Genomic DNA, 21,804 nt, shown 5'->3' with positions numbered 1-21,804 from the left:
AATGTATTAATTGACTCCCCTGTCCTTCCCTTCAACCCAGAAAGAATGACTTTCAGTTTTCCAATTCTATGTTTTTAGGTTGAACGAACACAGTTTCTTTATTTTAGCTCTCCTCGACATAAATGAGTTGAGGTAACTCAATTTAAATACAATACATACATGTTTTTAATTTGAGTTCGACCAAATGTAAAAAGTGAGCTACATTAACTCAAATACATTATATTGCATCGATGCACTTGTTTTGAGTTTGGGCTACATATATTTGTTGGATGGAAATTCTGCCCACAATTTAATTGAGTTCATCCAATGAGTTATTTTTTTGAGTGTATACTATTCACCGGGCTTATTCTTATTCTTATTCTTATTCTTCCGTTTCTTCCGTGTTTTTTGGTCTCACAAACACTAAAAAGGTATCAAATCGACCAGCTTGACCCTGACAAGTGTGCTGTGACTTTTCTAAGGTTTTCTGCAAACTGTTTTCAAATTTTTCAGCAAAAACACGCAAAAAAATCCCCCCAATGTAACCCTATGGAGAGGCTAGAGTGGATGACATCATGGCTAGAGTGCAGAGGGAAAAAAATAAATTTGGAAACTGCGCTCGAGGCCGCAGATATCACTCTACAGAAATTATTTATTCATAGAATACTGTAAATTTACCTCTAAAGTTCTGGCTGTAAACTCCATGAGGCCAGTTTCAGTTTGATGATGATATACCAAGTAAAACTGGAGACAAGCTCAAATAGATTTAGTATCAAATGATAGAACTGGATGGAACCCTCTTATATGGTAGATTTGACACCTTTGCTCACATTTGACACATTTAACATTCTTTATTGAGCATGATAGTGTTTAGAAAGTAAAAAAAAGATTCAAAATCACATTTTATGTTAGACTGAAGGACTAAAAAAGACACAATATGACAAAAAAAGACAAAGACTACAAAAAGACACAAAATGAAAAAAAAGACATAAAATGATAGTGTTTTGAAAGTAAAAAAAAAAAGATTCAAAATCACATTTTATGTTGGACTAAAGGACTAAAAAAGACACAAAATGACTGAAAAAAGACACAAAGACTGCAAAAAGACACAATATCACCAATAAAGACACAAAATGAGAAGACAGAATGACCACAAAAAAAAACAGAGAAGACACAGAATGACAAAAAAAGACACAAAATGACCAAAAAAAGACACGAAATAACTTAAAAAGACACAACAACAGACACAAAATGACCAAATAATGAAACGAAATGACTAAGAAAAAGACACAAAATGACTAAAACAGACACAAAATGACAAAAAAAGTCACAAAATGACTAAAAAAGACACAAAATGACTAAAAAAAGACACAAAATGACTAAAAAAGACACAAAATGACTAAGAAAAAGACACAAAATGACTAAAACAGACACAAAATGACTAAAAAAAGACACAAAATGACAAAAAAAAGGACACAAAATGACTAAAACAGACACAAAATGACCAAAAAAAGACACAAAATGACTAAAAAAGACACAAAATGACTAAGAAAAAGACACGAAAAGACCATAAAAAAGACACAAAGTAACTAAAAAAGACAGAAAAACACATGAAAAGGATTAAAAAATGGACAGAATATCCCTTTAAGACTCCATAGAGTTAATAACTACTCATTAATGACTAATTTAGAGCCAATAAGTTACTTATTTTCATGCTAATAAGCAGCTAATTCATGTTGAATATGTGTTCCTGAATATAAAGTGTTCCCATTTGTTTTTTATCTCTGTGTTTCAGGATGAACCTCCTTGTAGAAGTGAACTCTCCACCTCCTCCAGCTCACTTTATCTCCTCCAGCTCCTCCCATCCGTCTTAATCTCATTAGTGATCAATAGGAGGACCGCTCGGTCCCCATAAACAGCTTTATTACCCCACGGTGACCCCGGTCCTGTTTACACTGCTGGACCCCAAACACTCTCATTTCCTCTACTACACAACCCATTTATCTGCATTTTCTGTGTGTGTGTGTGTGTGTGTGTGTGTGTGTGTGTGTGTGAGTTCTTGTACTTCCTACATAGTGAGGACCAGAACACGTTTTTAACCAACAGAGTGAGGACATTTTTGCAAAGTGAGGACATTTCGGCCGGTCCTCACTTCTTTAAAGGCTTTTTTTTTTTAGATTTAAGACTTTGTTTTAAGGGTTAAAGGTTTATGTTTATAATTGATAATTAACTAACTGAAACTGTATACTGTGGTTACAAAATTAACTAAAATTATCGTGAAAATGTCCTTCGTTTTCCTCTTTGTCAACTTTTTTCATACATAATGAAGATGGATCAGACAAAGGAAATAAAGGCAAAATTTACTGTGACCTCTTTTAATCTCCCACCCAACAAATACCCCATTACAAAACACTACAACTAATAAAAACTGAACTAAAACTAAAGCATTAAAAAAAAAAAAAAATAAACTAAAACTAGCAAACTCACTCTAAAAACTAACTAAAACTAACTGGATTTGAAAACAAAAAATCACAACAAAATTAAAACTAAAACTAATGAAAAATCCAAAACTATTATAACATTAGCAGGGAATTCACTGTTACAATGATGGTCCTCACAAAGATAGAGGTACAAGAATGTGTGTGTGTGTGTGTGTGTGTGTGTGTGTTCTTGTACTTCCTACATAGTGAGGACCGGGACACGTTTTTAACCAACAGAGTGAGGACATTTTTGCAAAGTGAGGACATTTCGGCCGGTCCTCACTTCTTTAAAGGCTTTTTTTAGATTTCAGACTTTGTTTTAAGGGTTAAAGGTCACATGATGATGATAATTAACTGAAACTGTATTGTGTGGTTACAAAACTAACTAAAATTATAGTGAAAATGTCCTTCGTTTTCCTCTTTGTCAACTTTTTTCATACATAATGAAGATGGATCAGACAAAGGAAATAAAGGCAAAATTTACTGTGACCTCTTTTAATCTCCCACCCAACAAATACCCCATTACAAAACACTACAACTAATAAAAACTAAACTAAAACTAAAACATTTAAAAAAAATAAATATTAAACTAAAACTAGCAAACTCACTCTAAAAACTCATTAAAACTAACTGGATTTAAAAACAAAAATTCACAACAAAATTAAAACTAAAACTGATGAAAAATCCAAAACTATTATGACCTTGATAGGGAATTCACTATTACAATGATGGTCCTCACAAAGATAGAAGTACAAGAATGTGTGTGTGTGTATGTGTGTGTGTGTGTGTGTGTGTGTGTGGCCAGCTCTGCCTGTGTTTGTTCAGTTGTCCTACATTACTTCCTGATGCTCGTGTTTGAAGTAGTAAAGCGTCTCGATCGGTGCAATAGGAACAGGAAGAACATTATTTCCTGTGTCAGACCTTTTCCTACATGTGATATTACATATTATATATATATATATATATATCTAAACCAGGGATGGGCAACTTAAATGCTGCAGGGGGCCTCAGGGCCACATATAGGAGCCTGCACTGAACCAGGTATGATGAAACTGACATTTTAAATATGTTTACAGTGCAGTAACTTAACATATTTCATGCTCAAATGCATCTACACTGCAAAAAAGGGGTGTCTAAAAACCAGATCAAACAGTAAATCTAAAGGTCTAAAACCAGATCAAACAGTAAATCTAAAGGTCTAAAACCAGATCAAACAGTAAATCTAAAGGTCTAAAACCAGATCAAACAGTAAATCTAAAGGTCTAAAACCAGATCAAACAGTAAATCTAAAGGTCTAAAACCAGATCAAACAGTAAATCTAAAGGTCTAAAACCAGATCAAACAGTAAATCTAAAGGTCTAAAACCAGATCAAACAGTAAATCTAAAGGTCTAAAACCAGATCAAACAGTAAATCTAAAGGTCTAAAACCAGATCAAACAGTAAATCTAAAGGTCTAAAACCAGATCAAACAGTAAATCTAAAGGTCTAAAACCAGATCAAACAGTAAATCTAAAGGTCTAAAACCAGATCAAACAGTAAATCTAAAGGTCTAAAACCAGATCAAACAGTAAATCTAAAGGTCTAAAACCAGATCAAACAGTGAATCTAAAGGTCTAAAACCAGATCAAACAGTAAATCTAAAGGTCTAAAACCAGATCAAACAGTAAATCTAAAGGTCTAAAACCAGATCAAACAGTAAATCTGAGGGAAATGATCTTGCTGCATGGACAGATAATTTACCTTGATAAGATTTATTAAATTAAGATTATTAAATCTAGAAATAAGCATGTTGAACACTTAAAATAAGAAATTAACTCTTAAAACCAGAGTAAAGCCTGAGTAAAACCACATAAAACCAGAATAAAACCAGTTAAAACCAATTAGTTAAATCTAGAAATAAGTACAAAATGTTGAACAAGTGTTAGATAATTTATCTTGTTTTAAGAGTTAATCTCTTATTTTAAGTTTGTTTTATCTTAAGAACCAAATAATTTGCATTTGTGTTTAACAGTATAAATAGGAATACAAAAGCTTTGAAGCAAATAAAAAATAACCACTTACTGTGATTTCTTTTGTTTTTCAGTGTAAGAACAGCAGAACAACATTAATTACAAGAAGTCATTTTGTGCATTTTTACACTGCACTTTTAAGATTTCATGCTCAGATGCATGTAGTTGTACTGAGGGCCACTTCAAGTGAGGGTGAGGGCCGTATGTGGCCCCCGGGCTTCCAGTTGCCCATCCCTGATTTAAGGCATTATGATGTATAAAATAATAATCATGATGGGTATTATTTATGTTCTACTGATCTGTAAAATAGAAAACAGAAACAGGCTTACACAGATAGAAGCAGGCAGGGACAAGGACGGTGGAATGTGCTGCTGGAGAACAATAAGGGGCTGGTTCTATAATAAGGACTATAATAAGGACTATAATAATATATTTATTATAGTATATATTTACTGGCTGTACTTAGGGCTGATGACAGGCTGGAGGCAGGTATGTGGGTGAGGTCATAGTGAGGACATAGAGAGAGAAATCAGACTCTGGAATGATAAAGAAGTAGAAGAAGAAGAAGAAGAACAGACAGATTTGACAGGTTAAAGATGAAGGAAATAATAAACCGGCTGCTGACGTCAGATACAAACATTATGTATTTACAAACTCATCTTAAAACCTATTTTTATTCCTTGGATTTTAACCACTCACGAGACTCTGCTCTTGTTTTTAGTGTTTTATGGTTTGCTTTTATTTTTTGTTTTTTAAATTGTCTTTTAAAAAGCAATGAATCTATTTATTTTAGTGTTTATTTCCTGTTTTGTTTATTTTATTGTCTCTTGTTCTGTTTGTTTATGTACAGCACTTTGTTGCGGCTGTGGTTGTTTTAAAGTGCTTTACAAATAAAGTTGAGTTGAGTTGTGTATTTAATCACAATCATAAATAGTCAGAGAATATGCACTGAATACAATAGTGTCACATACTGTAGTTACGCCATAGCATCTATAGCTAAATATAAAAAGAAAACATGTGCCACGACAGAAAAAATAATAAGTAGAACTCAAACTGCAATGAAAAAAGTGATTTTGACCCTTAGTAAATGTTAAATATATATTATTTAAGCATATTTTAAGAGAAATTAAGTGGTATTTAACTCCACTTATAAAATACATGTAATTTCTCTGTAGTTATTGTGTGTCTTGGTGTTTGTTTGGGTTTTTTATTGGACATTTTGGGTCTCAGGGAAGTCATTTTCTGCAAAATTTTTGAGTAGTTTTGTGTCTCTTTATAGTCATTTTGTGTAGTTATTTTGCTCGTTATGTGTCTAGTTGTAGTTTTTTGGGGTCTTTTTTGATGATTTGATAATTTCGTAATTTCTTGACGTGTCTGTTGAGGTCATTTTGTGTCTTTTTTTATTCAGTTATAATGTGTGTTTTTAATGTTTTGTGTCTCCTCGTAATCACTTTGTGTCTGTTTTGGTCTTTTATTGGTTCTCTGTGAAGTAATTTTGTGTAATTTTCCTAATTTTTTGGGTAGTTTAGTGTCTCTTTATAGTCATTTTATTAATTTTTTGGTCATTTATTTGGTAGTTTTGTGTTTCCTTATAGTCGTTTTGCGTCTTCTTTTGCTCATTGTAGTTTGTAGCGCCTTTTTGTTTTATCATTTTGTGTTTTTAGGTCGTTTTGGGTCTCCTTATAGTCGTTTTTTTTTTTTAAGTAATTATGTATCTCCTTGTAGTTTTTTAAGGGTCTTTTTGATTATTTTTGTCAGTTGTGAATCTTTTTTGTTATTTTGTGTTGCTCTGACCATAGTGTTGTCCTAAAAAAAACATTTCTGAGCTAATAAATCAAGAGAGAAGTTTTCTCATTTTGCACTGAAATGAATGGACCAAAATGCTTCTGCAGCCAAAATTAGCGCCCCCTGCTGGAATATTGGGTTTAATGCAGCTTAAGGCACTTCCTGGTTGGCCTCCCTGCTCAGACCAGGAGGTTACCGCCTGACTCAAACCAAGCAGCAACTTCCAGGTCTGAAAAGTGAAGCTAATGCTGAAATTCCTTAAACCTGCATTATTTCTACTGGCCAGCAGGGGGCGACTCTACTGGCTCCAGGTCTACCAGAACTTATACTTCTCAATAAACATTTTCCTTTAAGGTTTATGGCGTTGCCATTTCAAGTTGTCCTAAATACATCAAGATGTTTATTTGGGTAATTATGGTCCCATTTAGAGTGAAATAGACAATAAAGTCGGGTATGTTTCACGGTGTGGCAACTTGAGACGGACACGTTGCTACCAGCACATTGTGTGTTTTACTCTCAGTCTGTTTCACTTCATAAAAGGTAATTTTGGTCACCCAAAAATGTCTTTTTCATTTGTACTAAAAGCCACTCAAAGTTAAAAGCAGCTGTTTTTTTTTGAATTACAGATGTAGCTTGCTAATCAAGCTAGCAGGCTAGTGCTAGCATTAGTTGAAAACTTTCCGGCCAGCTTAACCATCTCATCCAAATACGATCACTTCCAGTTGACAAAAACAAAACAAGATGGCGACGGCCAAAAGGCCAAACTGGAGGCTTCAAAAATATAGTTTGTAAACGCTCAAATTCTTCAGTTCACAATAGCTATTCTGTGAATTTCAGATGATTTAGGGATGATATCCATTAATAAAGACTGTCAATAAGATATTTACTATTATCATTGCTCGAAGTTTTAATGAATTAAACTTTTAAATAAGAGAATAACACCTGTTGACATAAGTATTTGATGCCACCAGCGTCTGTAGCGCTGCCATGTTTCCATTCCAGTAGCAGGTTGTTGGGGTGACGGGTTTATCACATGAATCTAGTGAACATAAGGTCCTCACAGTGTCATAAAACAAACCGTGTTTATGTGTGATGAGTCACTTCTGTGAGGATTACATGTGCTACCCAGAGCTCTGAGCAGCTCCGTAGGGATCTATGGGGATAAGAGCACCACATGTCTTTATGAAACTATGAACTAATTAACTCTTCTCTCCTCCCAAACATCCACCAACTCCTCAACCTCTCACATCCCTCTGACCTCAGGGTTCACACACTCTTTACTGCTCAAATTCAAGCACTTTTCAAGGAATTGAAGGTGCATTTTCAAGCTTTTCCAGGACCTTTCAAAGGTTGTAAATGTCATGTTTTAGATGAGTACTTCCATACTAAAAGGGGTTATTTCACTTCACCACACCACCAGCAATGGTATTACACTAAAAGTAGTTTTCTAATCTCATAAAACATACTGGAATGGGAATCTATAGGGGTTAGGAGCAAAAGGAAGCTCACAAAAAAGACACAAGATTACTAAAAAAAAGATACAAATGACCAAATAAAAAAGACACAAAATTATTAAAAAAAGGCACAAAATGACCAAAAAAAGACACAAAATGACAGAAAAAAACTAAAGTACTTAAAAAAGACACAAAATGACCAAAAAAAAGACACAAAATGACAGAAAAAAGAAATTACTTAAAAAATACACAAAATTACTTAAAAAGACACACAATTATTAGAAAAAGACACAAAATTACCAAAAAAGACAAAAAATTACAAAAAATACACAAAAATACTAAAAAATACAGAAAAATTACTAAAAAAAGACCATACATACCAGACATTTTTAGAAACAGACACAAAATGACCAAAAAAAGACACAAAATTTCTAAAAAGGACACAAAATTATTAGAAAAAGACACAAAATGACCAAAAAAGACACAAAATTACCTAATTAAGACACAAAATGACAGAAAAAAAACCTAAATTACTTGAAAAAAAAGACACAAAATTATTAAGAAAGACAGTCAGATTGCAAGAGAAATACAGTAAGAATCTCAAGCATTTACAAGCAGTTAATCCAAAATCCAAGCACTTTTTAAACCTTGAAAATCAACATAAAATATTCAAGCATTTTCCACAAAAACACACAATTATTAAAAAAAGACACAAAATTATTAAAAAAGACACAAAATTATTTAAACAAGACACAAAATTACCCAAATAAAGACACAAAATGACAGAAAAAAGACACAAAATTATTAAAAAAGAAACACAAAATGACAAAGAAAGATACAAAATGACCAAAAAATACACAGAATTACCAAAAAAGACACAAAATGATTTAAACAAGACACAAAATTACCCAATAAAGACACACAATGACAGAAAAAAACCTAAATTACTTTAAAAAAGACACAAAATTATTTAAAAAGAAAGTCAGATTGCAAGAGAAATACAGTAAGAATCTCAAGCATTTACAAGCACTTAATCTAAAATCAAAGCACTTTTTAAACCTTGAAAATCAACATTAAAATTCAAGCATTTTCCACAAAAACACACTATTATTAAAAAAAGACACAAAATTATTAAAGAAGACACAAAATGACAAAAAAAGATGCAGAATTACCCAATAAAGACACAAAATGACAGAAAAAAACTAAATTACTTAAAAAAAGACAAAAAAAAAATTAAAAAAGACTGTTCACTTTATATATTTTTTTTTCCACTGAAAAATCTATTGTCAGATTGCAAGAGAAATACAGTAAGAACTCCAAGCATTTAATCCAAAATCCAAGCACTTTTCAAACTTTGAAATTCAACATTAAAATTCAAGCATTTTCCACAAAAACACACAGTTATTAAAAAAAGACACAAATGTTATTGACACTTAATGACAAAAAAAGACACAAAATGACCAAAAAAGGCACAGAATTACCAAAAAAGACACCGCATTATTTAAAAAAGACACAAAATGACAGACATTTTTTTTTAAAAAGACAAGAGAAATACAGCAAGAATCTCAAGCATTTACAAGCACTTAATCTAAAATCAAAGCACTTTTTAAACCTTGAAAATCAACATTATTTTCAAGTGTTTTGAAGTATTTCCAGCCCCCGTATGAACCTGCTGACCTGCACTGACCCGGCCCGGCTGCATGTCTCATCCTGAATCTGTATTCCTTCCTCCTCTTCCCTTTTGTTGCTGCAGGCGTAGCTGAGGGCTGGAGCCTGCAGGAGCTCCAGTAAAACCATGTTGTTGGTGGAGAATCCCTCCAGACCTGTTCCCCCTCTAACCTCTCTTTGGTTTCTGTTTCCACCTTACAACCAGCAGCTTGTTCACATCCTAACCTACATTTGAGCATTTTTAAACACGGCCTCACCTTCACTGTTCCTCCGTCAGAGCCAGTGGAGTTTTATCAGGAGCCTCTTGTTAAGCACATCTGAATAAAACATGACACGAGCAGATTATAAGAGTGTGAAAATCCCCTCCAGTACATGGATGTGGCATTCAGCTGAAATGTTTCATCAGCCGCTGATAGAATGATTTCTCACACTGCTGCAAGAATCAGGAGGCCGTGAACACTGCCAGGGGAATTCTGTACAGATAGAAATGTTGGGAGGTTTCTAATAAGGATCATTATTGTTCTCTGTGTTCTCTGTGATCTGGTGTTTTGGTGTTGAATCTGCATCTGTGTTTTTTCTTTTTCTTTGTATCTTTAAAAAAGGAACAAATGGTTCACATTAACAGGACCTGGTCACACCATGATGCATCCTCCATCACGCTTAATGGAGAAAATAGGTCCTTGTCAAATAAAACAAAGAAACAAAAAGAACCACAAGTCATATCCTGACGATCCAGTTGTTTAAGTAACTTTAATATAAACATGTTTGAGATGGAATCTACTTATTTTGATCACATTAAATATAATCTTTACACTGCAAAAAAGCCAACTTGTATTTTTTGGCCTAAAACAGTGATTTAAGTTGGTAAAACTTGGAAATATAAATTACTGACATTTAGGGCAATAATGTAAGTTAGCACAACAAAGGAAGCCAGTTGTCTGCTCAAAAACAAGTTGGTGAGTTGTTGTTACTGATATCTTTAAGTTGGGGTTCACAACAAGGGACAATAGTTCTGATAACTCTTATTTCTTTGTTGGGAAATGCGGGAAAACGGTGAAATTCAGTCATTAGTGAAAGCTAGCGGCTAACTGATGCTAGCGGCTAATTGATGCTAGCGGCTAACTGATGCTAGCGGCTAACTGACGCTAGCGGCTAACTGATGCTAGCAGCGCTGCTTGTTACAGCTACAAGAGTAGCCATTAGCGTATCAATGCTAACTCAACATTGTGGTCGCAACATTAGCTGACATTTCATAGCGGCGTTACAATCGTGCCAATTCAGCACATTGCAGAAGTTAGCAGAAGTAAGGATTAAAAGTTATTACAATGTAAAATCATAAGTTAGTACAACTTACAGTTGAGTTGACAAAAATCTGAATTCAGAGTTGAGCAAACTCAAAAACAAAACTTAAAATATTTAGTTTAATTGTCCAACTTAAAATTTTATCGAAGTCGAAGCCTTGAAATTTTGAGTTCACCCAACTTTTCTTTTTTTACAGTGTAAAATATAAATGTGTCCTTGATTTTGAGGCAGTTGTTTAAGTAACTTTAATATAAAAATGTTTGAGATAGAACCTACTTATTCTGATCACATTAAATATAATCTTTATGTGTCTGTCATTCTAAATCAAGAGAATTTTGAATGAATCCAACACAATAGAATTAGTCTGTTTTTAATTGACAGGCACTTCCTGTTAAGTTATTAACTCAACTTGTAACGTAGTTAGATTTAATATATAATATTGTGTGCAATCTGTTGCCTTAATTTTATCAAGTAGCTATTGCTTATCTTTTTTTACAGTGTGATATTTTATCTCAAAGTGAGAGCAAATGTTCAGTCAAAGCCAAATATGACATGTCACAAGTAGTTTTATTTATTTATTTAAGTGAACATAAATACTGTAGAACAACAGGAGAAGCTTTTTTTTTTATCAAAGGTCCATAAAGTGCACATTTAAATTAAAAAATATCTTAAATAAAAACAGCCTATTAAATATAATAGGCCAATCTTTTTCTGAAATAAATATATTAATATGAGAAAAGAATAACGAACATTACAAAAGAACTAAATATGACAAACCATAGTAAGGAGAGCATTTATATAGAAAGAAAGATAAAAAAAATAGAACTATATCGATATCTGTGATATGGTCTAATTTATACATCACATTTAAAAATGTATCAATATATTTTTTATATCGATATGTCGCCCAGCCCTATGCGACACTAAAGTCCTCTTTGGATTTGGATTTCTTCCCTTGTATTTCTGGTTTTGTTATTTTATTACAATAATCACATTTATGTCTGTTTTTCAGCTTGTACAGTTGCAAGAAAAAGTATGTGAACCCTTTGAAATGACCTGGTTTTCTGCATTCATTTGTCATAAAATGTGACAGTGAATGTTTAATGGATATATTCAATAAAAACATGAACTATTATAATTGTTTGTGTTGTATTAGCATGTTGTGTTTGCCTTTACTTGAGACTTTGAGACACATTTTATGACAAATTAATGCAGAAAACCAGGTAATTTCAAAGGGTTCACTTACATTTCTTGCAGCTGTAACTGTGAGAAACTTCTCGCCTAAATCAATTTAAACATGCTCCAACACCTTAAGGCATGCAGATGTAGAGCGATACCTTTGTTCTAGTCTTTCCGGAGTCTGAACTCTTATAAAACGAGACTCTATAACCACCCTTATGACCATGATATTACTGTACATATACAACATACGTACATGATAACCACACCCGGTCTCAGCTGAAAGGGATCGGCCATAAATGTGTGAAGTCATTGCAAAGATTATAATGCACAGATGTTAAAGCCCAATTTAGGTCCATGTGGGTGTTTTTCTCCTCACAGAATATGAGGAATTTCATCCAGTGTAGCGGATATTTTACTTGGAACCGCTAATTCTGGGTTTTAGATTAAATTAAGAACGAAAAAGTTCAGAAACCTGGATGAGTAATCCGACTGGGGAGCGCTGGGAGTGATCCTCCAGCCTGGGACTGTTTCATTTGGATGTTTTTAGAGTGTGGAGCGGTTAAAACGCTTCAGTGTTGCACAAAGAAAAAAGAAAACCAGGCGGTGACCCCTCAGCTTTATCTAGCGACCCCTTGGGTGGTCCTGACCCCCATGCTGGGAACCGCTGGATAAGGGACTCAACAGAAAGGACTACTGAGTGCATTCTTACCCTCAGGGTTAATGTTTTTAGGATTAGAGCTAATTTTCATTTCTATTCATGCATCTTTTGTGCGAAACCAAGTCAGAACCTGGAACACATTTCTGTTTGTAGACATGAAGTCTTCATCAGAGACATGAACGCTGCAGAAACTGGAATCTAAGTCAGATGAAAATTTCATCTTAAAAATGAAAAAATAAGAATATATTCTTATTTTTTGTCTGATAAGATAGTTCTTCTTATTCATCAGTTTTTTATTTTGGACTGTTTCACTTGTTTGATATAAATATTCTACGGCTTTTGCCTTATTTCAAGAATTTTAAGAAAAATATTCTACATCCAGGTGAAGCCCCGAGCACTACTGTTATACTGTGGATTTCTTCTTCTTCCTCTTCCGGACGCAATTTCGTCCCGCTACTAGTCCTACAACTTGAAGAGTTGCAGGACAAATTATATATCAAAACGTGCGGTTTGATTGGGATCGGTGTGCTATTACTTTTCTCTACAGAATATGAAAAAACTGCCCAAAATTTTGCATTGAAGTAAATGGGACGGCTGAAAAAAAATGAGTGAAAAAGAACAATAATTGTAGATTTTTAAACGTCTACTTCTCCGGCATAATTTCACCTAGAGACTCCATTTAAACTTTAAACAGTAGACACAAGTCTTGTGTATCGGTGTATTAATCCACGTTTCGATAGGTCATATAGTTTTTTATCAATCCCTGTTCAATGACCATGATCATTTTTGTAGAAATTCTGAGATTATAATGGGTGTGTATTGCACCGAATGTTCGTGTCACAGTGTGTGACATCATCACCAGAGTGTAGAGGGAGAGAAAAAATTGTCAAAAAATAAATTTGAAAACTGCGCTCCAGGCCGCAAATTCCACTCTACAGAAATAATTTATACATAGAAACGTAGGAAAATTAGTCTTCTCCCTCACAATCCTCTGGTAAAGCTGTCAGAGTTATAGTTTGGGCGTAGGACGCACAGATGATCCACCAACACCACCAACAGCCTCATTGGCTCCCATATTAAAAACACAGGAAGATTTCTGAAAAAGGGAGATGGAACAGTTTCTTTAGATCGCTCTAACAAAGCTATTTTTTCATTTTTCTGAAAAAAAACCCATATGTAGACGTTCAGGAAGACTCTGACTTGATGTTTCTGCATTTAGGCCTCAAGTCCTCTTCGGTCGTCGGTTAACTGCTGTCAACTGGAGCACATTTTATCATTATGAAGAGTAAACAAATAGCTGGCAGGAGTCAAACACAATCATACGCACACAAACAGAGTTGGAGCAAAGTGATGATAGATTGACCTCATAGTGGTGAGCACAGATTCTCTGCATGCATGTGGTTTAAAAGGCTATTTAAATGATAGTGAACGTTTTCATCACCTCTTTATAGCATCATTTTCTCACGGTGGTGCTCAGGCTTTGGGATTTAAGATTGTAAATGCTTCCCATAGAAATAAAAGTATCTATATCTATATACACTACAGGCCAACAGTTATGAAGTCTTCTTCTAAAACCAGTGTGTATTGTGTGTATCTCTGGATGTGTTTACTACATGATCAGACTTTACCTTTATTGAATTGAACCATTTTCCTCCATTGACCTTTAGGGAAACATTGATGTTATCAGACCATTGGTGAATAAATGTTACCAACAGAAAAGAAGGGCTTAGTTTTAGGGTGGAGGAGACTAGGAAGAGTCACTACTACAGGTCAACAGGAAGGAGAGGAGACAAGGAGGCAGGAGAGGAGACAAGGAGACAGGAGAGGAGACAAGGAGACGAGATGAGAGAGGAGACAAGGAGACGAGATGAGGAGATGAGGAGACAGGAGAGGAGACGAGAGAGGAGAGAGGAGACGAGAGAGGAGACAAGGAAACAGTAGAGGAGACAAGGAGACAGGAGAGGAGACAAGGAGACAGTAGAGGAGACAAGGAGACAGTAGAGGAGACAAGGAGGCATGAGAGGAGACAGGAGAGGAGACAAGGAGACAGGAGAGGAGACAAGGAGATGAGAGAGGAGACAAGAAGACGAGAGTGAAGACGAAAGAGGAGACAAGGAGACAGTAGAGGAGACAGGAGAGGAGACAAGGAGACGAGAGTGAAGACGAAAGAGGAGACAAGGAGACAGTAGAGGAGACAAGGAGACGAGAGAGGAGACAAGAAGACGAGAGTGAAGACGAAAAAGGAGACAAGGAGACAGTAGAGGAGACAGGAGAGGAGACAAGGAGACAGGAGAGGAGCCAAGGAGACAAGAGAGGAGACAAGAAGACGAGAGTGAAGACGAAAAAGGAGACAAGGAGACAGTAGAGGAGACAAGGAGACAGGAGAGGAGACCAGAAGACGAGAGTGAAAACGAAAGAGGAGACAAGGAGACAGTAGAGGAGACAGGAGAGGAGACAAGGAGACAGGAGAGGAGCCAAGGAGACAAGAGAGGAGACAAGAAGACGAGAGTGAAGACGAAAAAGGAGACAAGGAGACAGTAGAGGAGACAAGGAGACAGGAGAGGAGACCAGAAGACGAGAGTGAAAACGAAAGAGGAGACAAGGAGACAGTAGAGGAGACAAGGAGACAGGAGAGGAGACAGGAGAGTAACAATCCCAACAAATCCCAGTTTGCATTAATAATAATCTCAACTGTGTTCATATCTCTGACAGAAGAAACAAGAGTTCAGATTTATACATTAAGGAAAGAAGGAAACACAAAGTCTGAGCAATAAAAACCCAAAGACCTGATCATTAGAGTCAAAATTAGAGTCCAAATCTTTTGGCCTGTAGAGTATTTATATATAGATCTTCATCAGCAGTATTTTCTGCCCGTCTGACATCTTTGAGGAGAGTTTAACCAACACGGCCGTGACTCTTCAACTCTTCAACCCTCATATTTATCCATGCACTCAGTAAATATCAGCTCTCCTTCCCCCCAGCATGCTGCTCCACCAGCAGCTCCACCAGCCGTTCAGCCTGGCAGCTCTCCTCCACCAGCTCCATCTGCTGCTCTCAGCAGCCTGTTAGAGGTTAATAGCTCCATGATCCCTCTATCAGTCCTGCCCATCTCCAAATGGATAATTCTTCCTCTCTGGCAGCGATTAGCCAGGCCTGCGGCGCTCCGTCCTCCGTCCCTTCCTCCGCCCCTCCATCCGGGCCGTCGTCACGACAACCAGCCCGCTTGTTCACTTGTTACCGGACGCGAGATATCAGAGCTGGAGAGATTTTACAAAGCGTGAAGCCACTAAATGACACATCTGGAGCTGCTGGAGGGAGATCCATATCTATATTCACAGGGTTGTAACAAGCTGCTGTTTAACGGCCAACAGGTCACGGCTGGAGATGATAAATAATAACAGTGGCGGTTCTAGACCAGTTTTACTGTGGGGGCCAAGGAGGGGCCAGTGTTTAATCAGAGGGGCACATTAGCACATGAAAAAATGGCAAAGATGATATTTAAGCATTCAAAATCTTTGAATGTCTTGAAAAAGACACAAAATGACCAAAAAAGACACAAAATGAGAAGACAGAATAACAAAAAAAACCCCACAGAAGACATAAAAATGATTTTAAAAAAAGACACAAAATGACCAAAAAAAAGACACAAAATGACCAAAAAAAAGACACAAAATAACTAAAACGGACGTAAAAAAGACACATAAATGACACCAATGACAAAAAAGACACAAAATGACTAAAAAAAGATACAAAATGACCAAAAAAGACACAAAATGACTAAAAAAAGACACAAAATGACCCAAAAAAGATACAAAAAAGACACAAAATGACTTACAAAGACACGTAAAGACATGAAAAGGATTCAAAAATGGACAAAATAGCCCAATAAGACTCCAGAGAGTTAAACTATTATACAATGTAACATTCTGGGTTCCTTTTGTGTACAATGAGATATTGTTTGAACAAAAAAAAAGATTAGAATTGTTCCATTGTTCATTGTTATAAATTGATCATTTTATTATTAATTTGACACAGGGGCCACAGCAGGGGCCAAAGGCTTCTCCACAGGGGCAGTGGCCCCTGGAGGCCCCTGTGGAGAACCACCACTGAATAATAATAATAATAATAATAATAATGACTTCTCTTCAGGCCGGGAACAAGTCAGGACTCAGATACAGAGCAGGTGGACTAAAAAGATTCTTTATTCAAAGAATGTAGCAGAGATAATCCTCCCAGAGAGAAAGAAAACGGCTGTGAAACTCCTGACTCTGAGTAGAAACTAAACAAGGAAAAGTCTATCTACATCAGGGGTCTCAAACTGGCGGCCCGCGGGCCAATTGTGGCCCTCGTGATGATATTTTGTGGCCCCCACCTTGATATGAAAGTTTAATGTGAGTTTTATATGAATGGCACTTTACCGTGTTGTGTGTGGAAGGTCCCTTTAATTACTTTTTTTGGTAATTCTGTATCTTTTTTGGGTAATTTTGTGTCTTTTTAAAAATAATTTTGTGTCTTTTTTGTCATTTTGTGTTTTTTTTTCGTAATTTTGTGTCTTTTTTGGTAATTTTGTGTCTTTTTTGGTAATTTGTGTCTTTTTTGGTCATTTTGTTTCTTTTTTAAGTAATTTAGGGTTTTTTTCTGTCATTTTGTGTCTTTTTGGGTCATTTTGTGTCTTTTTCATTGTGTCTTCTTCATTGTGGGGTCCCCCAGGGATCTATCCTGGGACCTATCCTGTTCGCAGTATATCTCCTCCCCCTTGGAGAGATTTTTCATAGACATGGCATTTCTTACCATCTCTACGCTGACGACTGCCAGATTTATATGCCATTGTCTAAGGAGAGCCACTGCCCCCTGACACCCCCATTCGACTGTCTATGTGATGCCAGAATTTTTTAAAACTCAACGGGGAAAAAACGGAGGTTATGATGTTTGGCAGTGCCCTCATCGGCCTGGGACCCCTCACAGAGTTTGCACGTCTTAAAGTCACCAGCCTTGGCATCACCATAGACAGCGATTTTAAATTTCATAAACAGATTAATAGTGTTTTACGGACTACTGCAACGCTCTGTACTCAGGTCAGCCACAAAGCTTCTCTCGTTTGCAGTTAGTCCAGAACACCGCGGCACGATTTTTAACAGGGGCCAAAAAGCGGGAACACATTACCCCGATCCTCGCGTCTTTGCACTGGCTTCCAGTTAATTTTCGGGTTGATTTTAAGATTTTATTGTTTTTTTTTAAAGCTTTGAATGGACTGGCCCCACAGAACATCAAGGACCTCATCCAAATTTATACTCCAGCGCGTGAATTGAGGTCCGAGGGCCAGCTCCAGCTCGTGGTCCCTAGAGCGAGACTTAAAACCAGGGGGGACAGGGCTTTCTATGTGGTGGGCCCCAGACTCTGGAACGCCCTCCCCCTCCATGTCCCAACAGCCCCCACAGTGGAATGTTTTAAGTCTCGTCTCAAGACCCATTTTTATTCCTTGGCTTTTTAACACTGCGTGAGTTTTGTGGTCCTCTGTGTCTTTTATTTCTTTTATTTATTTTACTACTTTTAACTACGTCTTTTATTTTATTTTACTATGTTTATCTGTTTGATTGTATTGTTTTATTTGTGGCATCATTTTAGATTTATACACTTATTATTTATTGCTGATTGGTATATGGAATTGTTTGTTTTATTGTTGATTTTATGTACAGCACTTTGGAGACGTTTGTGTTGTTTAAATGCGCTACAAATAAAGGGGGATTGGATTGGATTTTTGGGTCATTTTGTGTCTTTTTGGGTCATTTTGTGACTTTATATAGTAATTTAGTGTTTGGTCATTTTGAATAATAATAATAATTAAATAAGCACATGAAGCTATGGTCAGTAGGTAAATTATACTCAGAACAAGATAATCAAGATACTATTGCTAGAAATAAGAAGTAAATACTTGGTAATCTTCATGTTTCTGCAGTGTCTCTATGTTTGTGTAGATCAATGCAGCGTGAAGATGATTTCTTCAGCTTTATGTGTGTTTGTGCACGTAGAAGCTGCAGCAGAGATAAAGAGCTCCCACATGACTTCACATGCTCCGTTAGCTGTCTGGAGCTGGTAAATATAAATTATCCTTCCACAAACTGTATCTGCTTCTTTTTCTGGGAGCGTCTCATTTGTAGGACATCTCTCCAGCGCTGCCATAGACTCCTATGGGGGAACTGCTGGAGATGCTAAGTGTTAATGTGCTTTAAAAGAGAGCAGCAGAGTAAATCTGCAGAGATCAAGCCGTGTCGGGGCTGCGGGGGCCCCTGTGCTCCCTGGAGGGGCCCGCCAGTTTGACTTCTACTGAACCCGATCCATAACTGACTCGTTTTCTTAGAAAAACCTCCAACTGCCTCTCAAATTAAGTTTAAGGCGTTTTTTTTTTTCCATGTGACTTCTGCCTGACCCCCATGAATTTGCATATTACATAGCTGAGAACTGAATATTAAGCGCTTGAGCGAATTACTGTCTCTCAGTTGATATTCCCCGTGCAGCTGGAGGTAGCAGCGAGCCAGCAGACGGGCGGGCGGGCAGCATTTAAAACCCCTTTTGAAGATAATGTGATTTTTTCATTTGGCTGATAAGGACGTGTCATGGAATGTTTCATTATTTTGGACACTAAGCATTTTTTTTTTCCTTCTTCTCCTTCATAGCTTACCAAGAGGAACAAAAATTAATCCAGCATCATATTATTGCTGGTTCAGATGAGGGGGGGGGGGGTGATTGCTGTCGGATCGTCTTCGGGGATCTGCTCTGATTCTGACGATGCTGCAGACGCCAAAAGCTCTCCGGCTGAGAGACGACATGCTTTCACACCACGGGACAAATATCTGCTCGTCTTTTAGAGGACGACGACAACGTGTGAATTACCAGCAAACCATTATGTATTCTGCAAAAAAACACTGTTAAAAGGTGTTTAAAAACCAGATCAAACAGTAAATCTGAGGGAAATGATCTTGCTGCATGGACAGATAATTTACCTTGACAAGATTTATTAAATTAAGATTATTAAATCTAGAAATAAGCATGTTGAACACTTAGAATAATAAATGAACTCTTAAAACCAGATAAAGTAAAGCTGCCAGCAGTGATGAACTGGCCCGAGCAGAGTGACCTGATGATTATTTGGTTCTTACCAAGATAAAAAAAAACCTTTAGATTTTGAAGTGTTAGATCATTTATCTTGTTTTAGGGGTTCATTTCTTATTCTACAAACAAATTGACCAAAAAAGACACAAATTGACCAAAAAAAGACACAAAATGATCAAAAAAGACACAAAAAATTACCAAAAATATATGTAAAAATGGCCATTTATAAGACACAAATACAACAAAAAAGACATAAAATGACTAAAAAAAGCACAAACTGACCAAAAATAGATGTAAAAATGACCACTAAAAAGACACAAATTGACCAAAAAAGACTTAATGACCATTAAAAAGACACAAAATGAACAAAAATGATCTGAAATGATCAAAAAAGACACAAAATTACCAAAAATATATGTAAAAATGACCACTAAAGAGACACAAATTGACCAAAAAGACACAAAATTACCAAAAATATCTCAAAATTACCACTAAAAAGACACAAATTGACAAAAAAAGACACAAAGTGACCAAAAAAAGACATATAATGACCATTAAAAAGACACAAAATGAACAACAAAGACGTGAAATGACCAAAAAAGACACAAAATTACCAAAAATATATTTAAAAATTATCACTAAAAGATACAAATTGACAGAAAAAAGACACAAATTGACAAAAAAAGACATAATGACCATTAAAAAGACAAAAAATGAACAAAAATAGAAGTAAAATGACCACTAAAAAGACACAAATTGACAAAAAAAGACACAAAGTGACGAAAAAAGACATATAATGACCATTAAAAAGACACAAACTTTAGATTTAGAAGTGTTACATCATTGATCTGGTTTTAAGAGTTAATTTCTCATTTTAAGTGTTCAACATGCTTATTTCTAGATTTAATAATCTTAATTTAATAAATCTTGTCAAGGTAAATTATCTGTCCATGCAGCAAGATCATTTCCCTCAGATTTACTGTTTGATCTGGTTTTTAGACCCTTTTTTTTTTCGTGCTCGTCTTTTAGAAGCCGTCGTGTGAATTACCAACGTCCCATAATGCATTCTGCCACGACTTGATGATTTCCTGTGATCTCAGTGTTGTGGGGGAAATGATTTATAAGACACATTGTTCATATTTTATAGATATTGCATGTCTCAAAGCTCACATGTGGACCACATGTTTGTCTCAACCTTTTACCTTTCAGCTCCTGAAGCTCTGCAGCTCCTCGCTGTGGATCTGGTTCTCTGGTTCTCTGCTTCTCTGGTTTCAGATGATTGCTCCAGCCCATGCATATGCATTATATAAACATGAAACAGCCCCATCGCTCTGAGGGAAACTATGATCTCTCAACACGTTCTAATTAAAGATTCCTCCCTCCACTCTGGCCAAAAAATGGCTGCATTCCACTTCCTGACAGTCTTTTTCTCAATTTACTCTCCAGTCGCCTTTTATTCTGGAGTTTTCCTCCCAACACATAAACACTGATGTCATACGGAGACGATGATATGATGATATGATGATATGATGATATGATACAAAAAACAGCTTGTCTAAATAGGTGCAAGACACACAAACTTTATATTTGTTTCACCTCTTTTTGTTGTTGTTTTGTGTCTTTGTGGTCATCTTGCTTCTCTTGTTTTTTTGTTTTTTTTGGAGGGGGGGTTGGCCATTTTCATAGTTACAGTGTGTGTCTTTGCAGCTGCTTTGCAACTCTAATATGATAAAAAAAAAACTAGAAAATCTCCTCTGGGGAAATAGTGAAAGGGCCACGGGGGCTACTGCCGGTGTGTGTACACTATGATGAGATTCTTCAGAGATTTATAACAATTAATACTAGTAATGTTATGATACTATATAATATACAAGGAGCACACCTACAACAAGCATTCCTTTACAAGTATTTATTTATACAGCAACCTATGACCTTTAACCTCAAAATGTGTGTTTGTGTGTGTGTGTGTGTGTGTGTGTGTGTTTGAAACATGTGTATCTGGAGGAGTGTGCGCGCTTATGCGCGCATTTGTGTGTCGGTGTGTGTGTGTAGCGAAAATCGCATAAAGTTACCTCGATCTAAAAAAACTGTTCCATCTTCCTTTTTTTTAGAAATCTTCCTGCGGTTTTAATATGGGAGCCAATGAGGCTGTTGGTGGTGTTGGTGGATCATCTGT

Source organism: Centropristis striata, chromosome 10 (genome assembly GCF_030273125.1).
Source record: "Centropristis striata isolate RG_2023a ecotype Rhode Island chromosome 10, C.striata_1.0, whole genome shotgun sequence".
NCBI classification, from domain to species: Eukaryota; Metazoa; Chordata; class Actinopteri; order Perciformes; family Serranidae; genus Centropristis; species Centropristis striata.
This window is presented reverse-complemented; position numbering follows the sequence as displayed.